Genomic DNA, 14,996 nt, shown 5'->3' with positions numbered 1-14,996 from the left:
CTCAATACAAACAGAATAAACTAAGGATGGTGTTACATTTAACATTCATAATGTTGAAGTGTTGAATGGTATCACGGAGAGATTAACAAGAGTGATTGCTCGCACCTTTTTTGGTAAATATTTAGTTTCTGTATTGACCTTTCAGATACAGGGTAGGTTAACAATCGTATTGTTGCTAAGATATAAATCAGTTTTTTTAATTAGTGTTAATCATGATACAGTGATACATTTCGTAAAGGATATCCAATTGAGGCCGCTAGCATCAACAAAGTCTATGACATTATTTAGACAGACTGACTCAACTCCAACCCATTCAAGATAAAGAAAAAGTTAACAAATCAACATCAACAAGGGGATCAGCAAAGTTTGTGAAGTTGATCGAAAAAAAATGAGCAGACTTTTTTTTGATCATTTTTCAAATGTCATTAATATCATCAAATGACTAATATAATTGTTTAGTCAAATTAATCAAAATTATGAATAACAAAATAGGTTATTCTCAGATTAATCTATTCAGAAGTTTATATATATATAGGGCACAAAACAATTCTTGGGATCTAACAACACTAGCATCTGGCAGTAGGCATTTTTAGCATAAACGTACTAAGAACGTTTTACAGTATCAGTGTCAAATATTTAATATTTCAAGAGATGGTTTTCGATAGGTGAGTTCAACTTGGTTCGACTTTTGGTGATGAAGCATCATCGTAGGAAAATGTTTATAATTAGTATAATGGATTCTAACGTGGTCGAACTTCGCATATATATTACTGAATACTTAATTATTTACAGAAAAACAATTCCTTAATCCATTGTGGCAACTTTTCAATTATATTAGAGCAATTGAATATTGGTGAGCAGTATTCCTAGAATATGTAATCTCGAAATGGTAATAAATAGTTATGATGCAATTGACTAACACACTCCTCTGCTTTTCGCTATAGCTGCTGTGACAAAAATCTGCAGATATCACATTTCCCACTTTCCATGGATTCCTTTTCCACAATTTCCAGTTATTTATTTCTACCAGTAAAAATACTGAGAACTTACTGTAAACTAAACTTAATGAAGAAAATAAGAATCATATAATCATAATTCGTGACTTAAAAAAATATTACTTTTATATTGAATTTTACCACAAATACTTATAAAAATTTTAATATTTCTAAAACACTCTGAAAGTTGAAGAAATATTTACCTTCAGTTAAGTTAAATTAAGTAAAGTTAAATTAAGTAAAGTTGAAATAAGTAAAGTTAAATTAAGTAAAGTTAAATTAAATTAAGTAAATATTTAATCAATAAAAAAATGATATATATAAATTTGCAAAATATCTTTCTCTATACACTGACGTGTCCTGTATACGTTTAAGCCGCTTCTCCACACTTGACCGGGCGGAAATACTTTAGCAATTTAAACCCAAATTACATTTTGGCATTTTGCCATCAATCTTTGGAGAAATAGTTGTTGAGTAATTCTGAATAGTTGTTGAGTAATTCTAATGAACAAAAAAGAATATATTTTTTCAGGTGTTAGGTTGTTTACATCGTCATTAAACACCTGATTAAATCGAATAGATATTATTCTAAAATAAATGTCAATAAAATGTTAAGTTGAGTTTTGTAAATACGCCTTTTATTAAAGAATAAAAGCCAGTAATAGCATTTGTTTAATATTGACATAATTTATTGCAGTTGAATTAGTCATTAAATCATTTATTTAACTATTTAATCCATGTTCCAAAGCTTTTAAAAGATTAAAGTCTTCACAGTAAATTGCTATTCTCGCTTAATTCTATAGCAGGAATTTTACTAATTACTATTTACTGATATGACAACTAATTACATGCGCCTTTATGTTAATGCTACATTAGCCTCTATAATCTGTGACCTCAAAAATACGTAGTAGCAAGTATCCTTAAGTATGAATTCAGTTACTTTGGTGCTGTATAATTTCACGAACTTTTTATTGTTGCACTATTTTTCTACCTCAGAAACTCTGAAGCACATACACTGTGGCTTCACAGATAAAAATTAAATTATGTGCATTTTAAAATTGCAACTTCAAGGATACTCGTAAGTTATTGTACTGTTGAATGCACTTCCCTATATTTCGCTGTGTGGAAGAAACGAGCATTTCTTGCATTTCAGATGTATCATAAAATGATGAAGTAAGTTTTTATACTTCAGAACTCTGTCGTTAAAATAAATAAAAATTGAATAAATAAGTGAAATGAGAAATGAAAGAAAAAAATAGTTTTATGGGTCTGGGAAATTGATAAAATTTTGTTGGGTAAATATTGTATTAAAGACAGTAATGTAGTTTTTAAACATAGCAAAAATTATAAAAATTATAGATATAATTTTTAAGAGTAAAAAGAAGTATCATATCTAAGACAATTATTTGATTAAAGACGTGCTACTGCATCTGCTTATAAAATTGGTTATTAAAATATTTTTGATTATGCAAATTTCTTATATTTACTCCATTTTGAGAGTTTAGCTATTTAGAAAAACATAACAACAGTGAACAGTTTAAACATCATCCATTTGCATCCTAACACAACTTTCTCTTTGGAGAGGACAATCTTCGTCATTGCAGCTAGATAACCAGAAACCTTCTTAGCAAAGATCGAGTATATACAGCTAATGCTGATGTCAATTTCAGTTCCTTTAGGTCGCTGATATGTAAATCTCTATGTAGAGTAACAATGCCGTGCATTCTTATTTCTTTTCTTATTTTATTTCACTTACTATCTTTCATTAACAGAAAAAAAATACTTTTGGAAAAGTACTTTCTCAACAGTCTACTTTACTCTATCAGGCTAATATTTAGTAAGAACAAAAAATTTATTCTTCTACATAAACTAAACTAGTAAGATCTAGTTTATCTACACAAATTAACAGAGTTAGCAGATATGCTTCTGCTTCATAATTACTGCTGTCTTACTATTGTATTCCTGCCAAAAAAAACCTTGACATTTAAAAAATCTAAGTGATTTAACAGACCCTTCGTCTTCAGCTATTAAAAGTGTAATAAACTGTCAAAAAAATTATTTCTAAAAACGTGTCTTTTCTGGAAACCAAATTTGTGCATTCAGGGTAATCAGAGTAACTTGCGGTACTCCTTATAGTATTCATCAGATATCTTTTAGTCAATTCCCAAGATCTGGTTACACTTAACGTAAGTGGTTTTCTTTTATTATTTGCTTAACTGAAGAGAAAAGTTAATAATCTCTAGGAGAATATAAGGCGGTACCCCCAGAATACCAATATTCCTAATCTGGACAGTATCTGGGTGAACCAACCCGACTGCTTTTTTATTTCTTACGAGTGTTGCAATGCGCGGGAACTTAGATGAAAGTAATATCAGCTAGTCGATTTAACAAGTCAATTTCCGCTTTGCATTCCTTAACTTTGATTTCATGATAAAGAATTTAAGGGCTTTAAGGGCTTAACTATATTAACGGAATATAGTAAACGGAATACGATCAGAGTGGAACATTCATACAACAACAAATTAGAAACTTATCTTCACAACGTCAGTACATTCAGATACCAACTCACTCACATAATTGACTGAAGTTGCTCCGGTTATCAACTTGAATGTACCATTGACATTGCCTTTCGTTAAACGCTTAGTTAAATAAAAAAATTAAATAAAGCAGACAAAATAAATTAATCACGTATTTGGCAAATTTGAACACTAATATCCCTTTACTTAGTAATATTCATATTTAACTTATATCCAATTGGGAATTAAGCAATAAAGTTTCATGCCACAATACACAGGGCTCAATTATTTACCTCTACGTAATCGGGTTTTAAATCTGACGGGAATATGCTTCGTTCATTTTAATTGGTAAATTCAATCCACTATTTTATTAAGAGAACACATCAATAAAACATTGACTTGACTCTCTATTATTATGGAATCATAAAAAGTAAAATTCAATGTAATACCTTCACGGGAATTCAGTATTAAAACTGATGTGTCGTAGAATTAATATTAAAACTGATTATCCTTAACTGTCCGAATGGTTCATGGCCGTTCCATATATTCTTTAATGCCAATGGATATACGATGTAGGCAATGCGTCAATTGGGATTTCCATAAAACTACAAAATTCGAAATGAAAATTTATTAAATTGAAGGTTTATACCTTTCCGTAAATGAAGCAGCAAATTGAAATTGTATTTATCATTAAGCCCAATACTGAAATGATGAGGTCATTATGGTGATAAATCCAAAAATATTGGTGAAGTGAAATTATGATTGATATGATGTTCCTAATCGATTGGATATACATTGTAAAATGAAAATCATTTCTGTAAGAGAACTTTTATATTTGTTCAAATTAGCTAAAATCATCCAAAAAAGTTAATGAAGTGATGAGATATAATTTATTTTAATTTACACCAATGGATTTAGTGTTCATTTTTTATAATAAAATTTAAAAAAATAAATTTAATGAAAATTTGTACTTAACAAAGGAAGCCAACCATTCCACAGATTTCTTCTGCCATACCGTACATATGTGTGTAAATCCAAGTTCATGAAAATATTCCTTCACAGCTATGTTCTGAGGCGTGAATATTTTCACCATTGAATGCTTCACGCATTTCAAGGCTTTTGTATTTCAATGAAATGTTGTTTTTGAGGTAACTGAAATGTAACCAGCAAAAGGAATTTTTATGTGTTCGCGAAAGTATTTTATTTTAATTTTTACACCTTTTGTTAGGTAAAAATTTTAAAAATATTTTTTAATATCTTCCATTTCTCATTCGGCAGGTTGAAAGTTGCTTGGTTTACTGCCCGCAGCATGTTGCTATAACGTGAAATGTTGCCAGTATACCTCCAGTGCTTTACTGCTAAGCTGATACTTTTTAAGTATTTCTGAAAGCTATTTGTTCAGCATGTTGTGTATGAATACTCATGTATGCAAATATTAAATGGTTTTTATATCAGCACACCTCACTTAGGTATTTGTATAATATTCCTTACGCTATTATAAATATAGAATATGTAACATTTAAATGGATGCTTGTAAAGCAAACAAAAAATTGGCAAGGAACAGTATATTTATATACATATATATACATCAAATGTATTCTTTATCATTTTAAGCATTCCAGATCACTATTGACAAAAACTTCCTTCATTATATTTTTTCTTTTTTTTCTCTGATCACTGCTTTTCCTTTGAAGTTTAGCTATATAATTTCTCTAACGTAATTTTCTCGCTTCGTAAATCTTCCTGTGTATAAATATTTTATACAGGTAATGCAGATGTATGTAGCTAAGCATTAATTCTCTCTTAGATTTAAAAAAATGGATCATATCGTTATAACCACGTGTATATGTTCTATCATCCAAAGTAGCTAAAGCAATCAGCTTAAGCAACACTCTCCTTTCAAAAATGTTTATTTGCATTACTATTCTCCTATCAGCTTAAGAGTCGAAAATTCACATCCATGTATGAGTACTTTTCGTTCTCTTAAATTCTTTGCTTGGTGATTCAGGAAGTATGTTTACTGCGTTTAAAAGTAATACTCCACTCATAACTTAAATCTATCATTGGTTTGATCCCCTGCAAACAATATAAAATTTAGATCGTGCTTGCAAAATGCTGCCAAAATAATATTTTATATTAAAATTCTCTTTCTTGACACAATCCTGCCTACGCCATTGTCTTATAATTCTTGGTATGCTGTAAGTTTGTCTAGGTTTGGATTTAAAATTTTTTTTTGTGTTTCATTTGTTTTACTTACTTACTTACATACTTATTTTCTTACCTAGTTGATCATTACAGACATAAGTCGTGCTTAACCACGTCCAGTAGCCTCTGCCAGGCAGCCCGATCAGTAGCTAGCTGTTGGTGGTACGCTTCCTTATCGTTGGTCATCTGGTAATTCCACCGAAGATGGAGATGTTCTCTACCGCGTTTTCCACCAAAGTATACCAAAACAAACACTCGGAGCACTTTCTTTCATTTTTCCATCAGCTGAACTTTTATTCTCATCACACTATATAATTTGATAGTCGTTTACAACGCGTAAAGGGCTATACACATTGCGAAGAAGACTTCTAACGCTTTCTTATCATTGTTATTAATTGTCCAAGTTTCTGGGATATCTTGAGATATCCCTTATACATAGCTAAGGTACTAAATTTATAAGTGTCTCAATATATTTTAATAAGCTCGTTGAGTTTGAAGTAGATATTAGTTTTGTTTCATGAAATTAACTGAGTAGACGTATATGTTACACATGATAACTTCTATCTTGTTCTTAGAGAATAATTAGAAGATTGTAATATTTTTGGTGGTTAAATAATCCTTAATGGCTCTTTTATAATATCAAATTAATCTACTCTTTTCATCATTATTCTTATGTTGTACTGCATAAAATCGACTACATTATTTCTACAATATTTTCTTTAAGTAATAATAGTAACCAGAAATTAGACACATTCGTAAATTATTGGCGCATATTAAATATTTAACTGACAGTTTTATCCTTGCAATACATAGGATAATTTAACGACTCCTTTTAATCTTAATAATTTCCTTGTAAAATATTTTGTGGCAATCGGCAAGCGATATTGGTGTTCCGAGATTGCAAAAAGTGCTTTCCGACTAATAAATCCAATAAAAGTACATAAGCATTTTTGTGAATCCCTCATGACTGCGATAACAGCAATGAAAAGCTGCATTGCAATCAACAACAACAGAAACTCAGTGTTGCAGAAATATTCTGCGACAAAAAGGAAATTTCAGTGCGCAACAGGCTGCGTATCGCTCCAACAAGGATTAAGGCATTTGCATTTTCAACGGCATTCAGGCATTCAGACATTGTGCATGTTTGTTGTTTGGGGTAATAAATTGATGGAAAATGGTAGAATATCTTCACGTCCGGAAGATGAAATAAATATTTGCTCAGAATATTCTCAATGAAAGCATCGAAGCGTTGAGATTTTCGAAAATATTCGCATTGCTTTTCATTATTCCGTCTGTTAATTTTTATGTAAAAAGTGTTAAAAACTTTATTATTACTTTAAAGTTGTAAAATTTATTACATTAAATTAAATTTAATACAGAAAATGGTATATAGGACTCCAATCAAGTTTTGTACACTTAACATAATTAATCGAGCTTTATAGAGAACTATAATGTATATATTGTGTCATGTAAAAAATATATTACTAATAATATCAATGTGAATTCAATCACATTTTGATGAAAATTTATTCCTTATATTTTCAATTATATTTTATTGTACTTTTTTTAATCTTATCTTAATGATAAAAAGAAAAATAAAAGTAAAATATTCACCCAATTTGAGATGCACAACTTCGATCAACCCCTCACCATTAGCCCAGTGGTTCTACATCTTTCTGTAATTATGAAGCACTACATATTTTTATTTATGTTTATATTATTTAAGTGTATATTCGTAATACATAAAGGTAAAGGTTTTTTTTATTAAAAAACGCAAAGAGAAAAACCAGATTATTACCTAAAATAAGTTATTTATGGACTATTATCATCAAAACTCGATCAAAACTCTTATCATGCCACAGATATAGGACGGCTATCTCTATTTAAAAAGTTAATATCATAAAAGAAGATAGTACTGATATATATTTACATTACCACTGGTTTCTTTAAATTATCTGCGGTTTTGTGCTAAACTCTTCATTTCGTTCCAAAAACATTTCCTTCTTTTGTCGCTCTTTTTTTTCTACTGCTGAACATAACTTTTGGTATTTTCCTTTATTTTCCTGAAGATTTTAGTCAAGTGCCTGATACAACGTTTATATGGTGTTGTCCTTAGACTATACTCAATTCATTTCTATCTTCTGACGATGACTAACAGGGCATTTCTTTTATGTTGCAATACTTGCCGCTAAATTGAAGAGATATACCAACAAATGCTAGTTTAAGTTCGTCAATCCACTCTTGTCGTGAAAGTTGTGAAAAAAGATCGCACGAAAATGTTCACGTGTTAATTCCATTTTTTGGCCGAGATGAATTTTTCAAGTCTCTGTAAATAAAACAATTCACAATTTAATGACAACACGTTCTGAGTGATGTTCTGCTAAAAAATGTTAACCTTTTCAATGAAATGTCAGATTGCACCTGGCAACACTTAGGCTAGAAATATATATAGCAGCCCTCGTATAATGATTCCAAATTAAAGAAAACAATCCTTTAAAGACTTGTGTAGTTGCTCTTATGAGATCTATTAGTGTTCATTTTTAGAGTCTTCTTTTATTGCTTTAAGACCCTACTTAGGGCCCTACTTTTGCATATCGTTCTGAGAAAAATATAGCAATATGAATATTTAAGAGGACAATATATTTACATAAACTTTTGTAAAACTATGTACTATTTAAATTATCATAACACAAACAATATTTCAAGGTTTAACTTAATTTGTTTAGTACCTGATTATGAGGGTTTCTTTTATCATAATTTGCAAAACAGTACGTAAAATTTAAATTAAATACGTATCTTTAAAAGGATATTTTATAAAATTGTAACAAATGCAATAAATTGATGCGAAAAAGTTCAAAACCGTCTCTTTAGGTATGTATTCTATAGGGAAATTATCTGTAAAACTATTATGTATTTTATAAAATTGGGGTACAATTACCGATAATGACAAATGTAAAAGGAGAATATAAACTTTCTCTAGAGTAGTCAAAAAAAAAAAATAAAAACGAAAATACTGTGTAATTAAGCTTTTATCTAGCAATAGCGGCTCGAGACTTCAGACCCCTATGAGCCAAGACAGTTTGCCAATATTCTTTTTCTGTATTTTCCTCATATACATAGTAAAAATCATGTATAGGAAAGTAAAAAAAAAATTAAAATATCTTTAAGTATTGAAGTAAGTATCGGAGTTGCCTAACTTTGTAATTTTACATCAATTACAAAGTCAGCTTCAGCATTTTATTTATGTAGAAACTGCTCAAATCAGTTCAAATATGTTCATTCATGAAATATAAATTATTTTGAACTGAACTTTGATAGACAATATTTTTAAGTTTTAGTGAAACAAATATCTCGCAAATTAAATGACTATTTCAAATTTTCAGATATATTAGATATTTTATTCATAAAAGCTTAAATAGTATAAATAACTCTATTAAATAAATAAAACTTAAATACTAGTTCAGATCACTGCAAAACTAAAAATAAAATACGAAAAATAACTCCCAAATATTCAGTATCTCCCTCTGAATAGAATCATAAAGATTGCGAAAGATTGTAAGTGGTTTTAACCCTTGGGTTTTAAATTAATACGGTAGCACATAACCTACCCTACCTAACTCCCTAACTTAGAACGATGTTGAGAAGGCTTTCGAGACAGTAGAAATTAAGTGAATTATTCAATAATAAATAGTTTAATAATAATAATAAATAGTATAAATAGTTTATAAGTTCCATAGATGTTTTAAATATTAGGAATTCTCCTAATGAAGTCAAAATCGAAAATAAAAGTTAAAATTCTTGAAAAATCAAAACCGACTATAGACTTATTCACAATTTAGTACGATTTAATCTGCCGCACACTCTATATAGCATTATTTAACGTTTTCTAATTGACCAAACCTTCCAGGTCAGTCTGATGACTGAGATCTTCTTAACTCGTTCCTAAGAAGTGATCTTAGCGGGCTCAAATCTCGCACTGTAATGTTCGCCACATATCACGAAAAATAAACAAAAAATTAAGAACGCCTTAAAAGTGATAGTAAACAGCATTAAAAAGCAACATAATAATTATATTATAAATATTTTTTATATAAAGCATCTTCATTAAAATTTTTAATATTAAAAGTAATATTTAAACGCATAATATTTAATAATTTCATATATAAGCAACAAATTCTTTCGTATTATTGGTGTTATATTACGTTCGTTAATTCTTGGTTCTGCGGAACTAAAAGAAAATTGATGAAATCCGTTTAATGGCTACTTTGATTGATGATCAGGTGATAAATGACTTTTTCTATCTCGACTCTTTTCTACTGCAATGACTGCTTCAAACTTTAATCGAACCTATAGGAACTTTTCCAAAGTTAAACACTTTCTGTTATGAGTTTCCACCTCAAATTTTTTTTTTAATAAAACTTTTTATGTAAAACTTTTGGGTATCCACGAAAATTTGCCAAAAATTAATCAATAAAACTGAAATTGTATTTAATTGCTCAGAAGTTGGTATATGCCAAAGTAAACATACCAAAATGGTTGTGATAACCAATATTAAAGGTAACATCTGCAGGGCGTGAAGGAACACAACAAACCACAAATATTTCGCTGGAAGGGAAAGGGTGCTACATTGAACGAAAGTGTGATAAATACTGTCTACTCCAGCGAAAATCTGTCCAATAAAACTGAAAAAATATAACTTCTGTTGAAGTGTTAAACCCTTAAATCCTTTACTCGTGATAGTCGGAGAACTATTTGCGTAATCTTTATTGAAGTGAAATGGAAGCAAAGCAAATTTGATTTAAGCAAAACTCACTTTGAAATACAAAGTCAAAAGCTGCACCCAGGAAATATGCAGCAATAAGGATTAAATTTATTCAAGTGCACTAGGAACCATGAAGCTGAAAATCATATTTCGCTGAAGTGCTTCTAGCAACACAATTTGAGGTAAAAGGTAAAGAAAATTAGAATAATATATCCTATTTTTTTGGACTCAATACTTCCTTTTAGAAACACATTTGATTTTCATAAAACTTGAACATGCAAAGGAGTTAAATTTATTTTGCTTGAAAATGTCTTCACCACATCCAACCACTCAATCACTGTCCCTAATTACTCAATTGCATAAACCACTAAAAGCTGATTAATGGAATTATTTTATATATGCATTATCTACTCACTATAACAACCATTGAGGAGAAAATTTGAGAGCATATATTAATCATGCATCAATTGTTTGCTTTGTGATAATCTAATTAAAATTAAAAACTTTTTAAAAAATAGAAGTACTTATATGGATTTCATACTACAAGCGTTATTATGTCTTAATTACAACCATTTGATGTGTCAATTAAATTCTCAAATAACTGCAATTGAATGCACTTTATTTAAATCAAAGTCTCATTTCATTCAATGGAACTATTTATTATTTCTGATTGTAGTCATAATGAATGCAATCAAAATGCATCAATTCAAATCAAAAGTACACTAGCAGTTGTGGTATAAAACTTTAACTCCTTTGTGTATGAGTGATGAATAATTATTGAAGTTCATTAAAAATAAATAACTTATAAAAATATTACAGAAAATAGAATTTATTAAAATTGTTCAACGACTTACCTTTTTTCATGTGACGAAGATAGATACAAAATCTTTTCTTACAAAGATGTGGATGCAATATTTTAGACAAAAAATTTACTTAAAACAAACTTTTGAATAAGTAAAATAAAAACACTAATAATAATGTAATGTCCAGAATTAAAGCAAGACTTCTAATTATATTCACTATTATTATTTACTTAAAACACGAGATATCCGATTTGCAAGCTCACTAACAATAACGTAGTCAAAATCTGTAAATAATTTAGTAATACAACAGTTCAACCTAACGTATCTTCGGTGTCATTATCAGAAAAAGCTAGAAGCCGGGATCTATAATAGGTAATTTTGGAGTTAAAAATAGTAGAGGTTAATCAAGAGATGTGCAGAGAAAACAATCGACTTTTTAATACTTAAAGCTTTTTTCGGGTCAAGATAAAAACAATTCAAAAGGTAACTAGGGATATATAAGTTAGTATAATTCGTTCTTTGAATATCACTTTCTTTGTAAGCAGTTAGGTGGTCATGAAAGCAATTAATACAAAACAGTGATATCAAGAATTGTAGAAATGTCGCATCTTATTAATGAGCATCGATCGCTCTTGCTGTGTTCCAGGATATACAAATATTGATGACAACAAAGTAACAAAGAATGTGGCCGGAGGAGGGTATAAAATTTATATAAGTGAGGTCAATACTTCAGCATAATCACAAGTATAAAAACTATTGCGGAGCTTAGGAGAATTCTAGCACGGTAACAAATGGCTTGAGAATTGATCGCGAAGACTGAAAGGTCAACACGACCCTAAATGCTAGATTAAACAGGAATAAAATAAAACCTAAAGTTCGTGTTTTTAATGCAGAAGCACCGTAATATTGCACCGAAACTTCAACGGTGGCATATTCCCTTAAGTAGATGGTGCAGGAATTATCATGATGAAGAATAGAAAGTATCCTAAAAACGGTTAATGTAACTCGCCTCTCCTATGGAACTTTAAGGGTATCACAATAAACAATAGGTAGACATTCGAGTGTTGATGGTTGTATAATCATGCGTTTTCTGAACATAACCACATCTACTATGAATGATGATTTTCTGCACTAATGAGTCACATTTTTTGCTTGATGCATATATAAACATAGTTGTCGTGCGATAAGCATTATATTATCCATTTAAAATATTATGTATTTAATAAATTTAATAATCCAATAAATAATCAATTTAATTACTTAAAATTTAAATTACATTGTTAATTTAAACAAATTATTGTTTAATTATTATTTTTTTCTGAATTCATTTTATTAATCAACGTGTGATAGATGAACATGTCATCTGCATGAATCAAATCACTGATTCGAATTCAATAATGTTCAGCATTAATTAGCAGAAAATCATTATCTCCTTCCAGCATTCCCCATCAATAAGCTGCTTTGTATGACTGCACGAAGATGCCATTTACTTACAGAAACTTGAAATCTAAGCAGTTAGGTGGAAATTAAATCGGTGAAATGAATGGATTCGAAGGTCTTCATGAGTGCATAATTGCGGAAATTATTAAGCCATCTATGGCGTAACTAATTTTCAAATTACGTGTTTATGTTTATACAAGCATGTACAATATGTATGTATATATGCGAGGGCTGTTTGACAAGTTCATTATAACTGCAGTAAGTAATCTTAAATATAGTTTATTAATATTTTTTTAAGTCCGGCAATATTAGAAAAATTAAATCTGAATTAATTTACCGAAGCGAAAGTTTCTTTTATATAAACAGCTTTTTAATACGTAATAGTTTTGATCAATTTCTAATTTATAATTTAATGACTAATATGAGCAATACATGAAGGAAGCCAAGGTTCACACTGGACTGTAGTGCCAAATAAACAGAAGAAGAATATGAGCAATACGGGTGCTGAGCAGCTAGGATTCGTATTCGAGGGAATTATGTTGAAAAGGATGAATAAAGCCAATAATATATATGAGTGATCATGATCAGCTACCCAGTTAACAATATTTTGATTTTAAGGAGTCATTTCCGCTTTTGGATATGCTGTCTCAGGTCCAGCAAATTATTCTTGATGAGTGTTGAAAATAGAAAAAGAAAGCCGTTAGAAGGCAAAAACATGAATACTATAATTTAAACCTACCGTCTTGAATATATATAAATACAGGCACCTTAATTATGGCTATAAAGTATTTCAAATAGAATAAACCTTCAAAAATTATACATTGTCTTTTAAATATTAATGAATGCCATGTATATAATTATGATGCCCATTCAATATTATTTAATTATAATTTTATTTTATAATTATATATATATTATATAAATTAATTATATATTTAATTATATTAAATAAATTTAATATATAACCCTTAAAACTGTAGAGACTATTTTAAAAGATTTGTTTATTATATAATAGACAATATATAATTTAATTATTATTTCTTATTGAAACTGCAATGTCTTTAAAAGCTGTTCCTAATATAAATTTCAAATCTAGAAGTTTAAAGCAAATAATTTTCATTTAAACTGTGATATGTAATAACAATATTCGTTTTAAATTTTATTGGAAATTTAATTAAAAATCATTTACAGTGCACTTCAAAGCTAAAATTTTTTAAAGCATTTAAGATAATATAACTTATAGAATAAGAAAAATTCTCACTGCAAACACCAAGAGACCTACTTGACTTTTTGCCAGTTTAATTTGAAATACGGAAATTAAATTGTTAATTAAATTGTAAGCCAAAAAAAATTACAAGAAAAATGAAGGCATAAGTCGTCAATCGTTGGGCTTCCGTTTAAAACCTAAACAATGTCCGAAGTAGCGCGTCATACGTATATACATATTTCACTGTCCGCCCCAATCTAATTGGAACTTAAGTATTACAATGATGTCACTGTTATTATGAATATTAAAAGTGTATTACGCATCAAATATAACATAATGGAAGGAAAATAAATATTAATAAGAATTTAAGTCTTCTTAAAGTCTTCAATGCTTCAATGCACGCCCTATTATAGCCAACCATTTTTAAAGTTCATAAAAAAATTTATTAAAGTGTAATTTGCAAAATTTACCCACAGTCTACCGCCTACATATTGCCATTTAAACAAAAACAAAATTATAACAAAATAAATATCTCAAAGAATCCGGTACAAGGGCTTTACTTATTTACAAATCTCTAAGAGCCTAGAATAAGTTTTCGGATTTCGTTTCGCAGAAAAGACGTGCAAGTCGTTGATTTTATTATTTTATCCTTTTAAATGCTTTGTTTCTTTGCTGTCAATAAAATTCGCCTGTAAACATAATTTGCTTTAAATTATATTGACATTCAATTTAATTTTGTTATTTTTATCATTAAAATTTCAATTTCAGGTCAGTTGAAGTGCAAGACAGTGTATCGCATTATGTGCGGTTCAGTAAGTTTTTGAGAAAGCACCAAAAGGCAATAATAATAATTTCACTGTAATAAACTTTCTTTTGAAATATTTTCGGTTGATCTTACGCAGGCAATTTGTTAAGATAATATTTTAATATTAATTTATTGAAAATATATGTTTACCATACATGTTTTTTTTAAAATTTATTTAAAGCCAAAAATGACAAAGAAAATATTTTTTGATATTTTTTAATTTTAATATATTTTAATTTCAATTATTTCCAACTATCCACCAA

This window comes from Teleopsis dalmanni, chromosome 1, assembly GCF_002237135.1.
Source record: "Teleopsis dalmanni isolate 2A chromosome 1, ASM223713v2, whole genome shotgun sequence".
Classification (NCBI taxonomy): Eukaryota; Metazoa; Arthropoda; class Insecta; order Diptera; family Diopsidae; genus Teleopsis; species Teleopsis dalmanni.
This window is presented reverse-complemented; position numbering follows the sequence as displayed.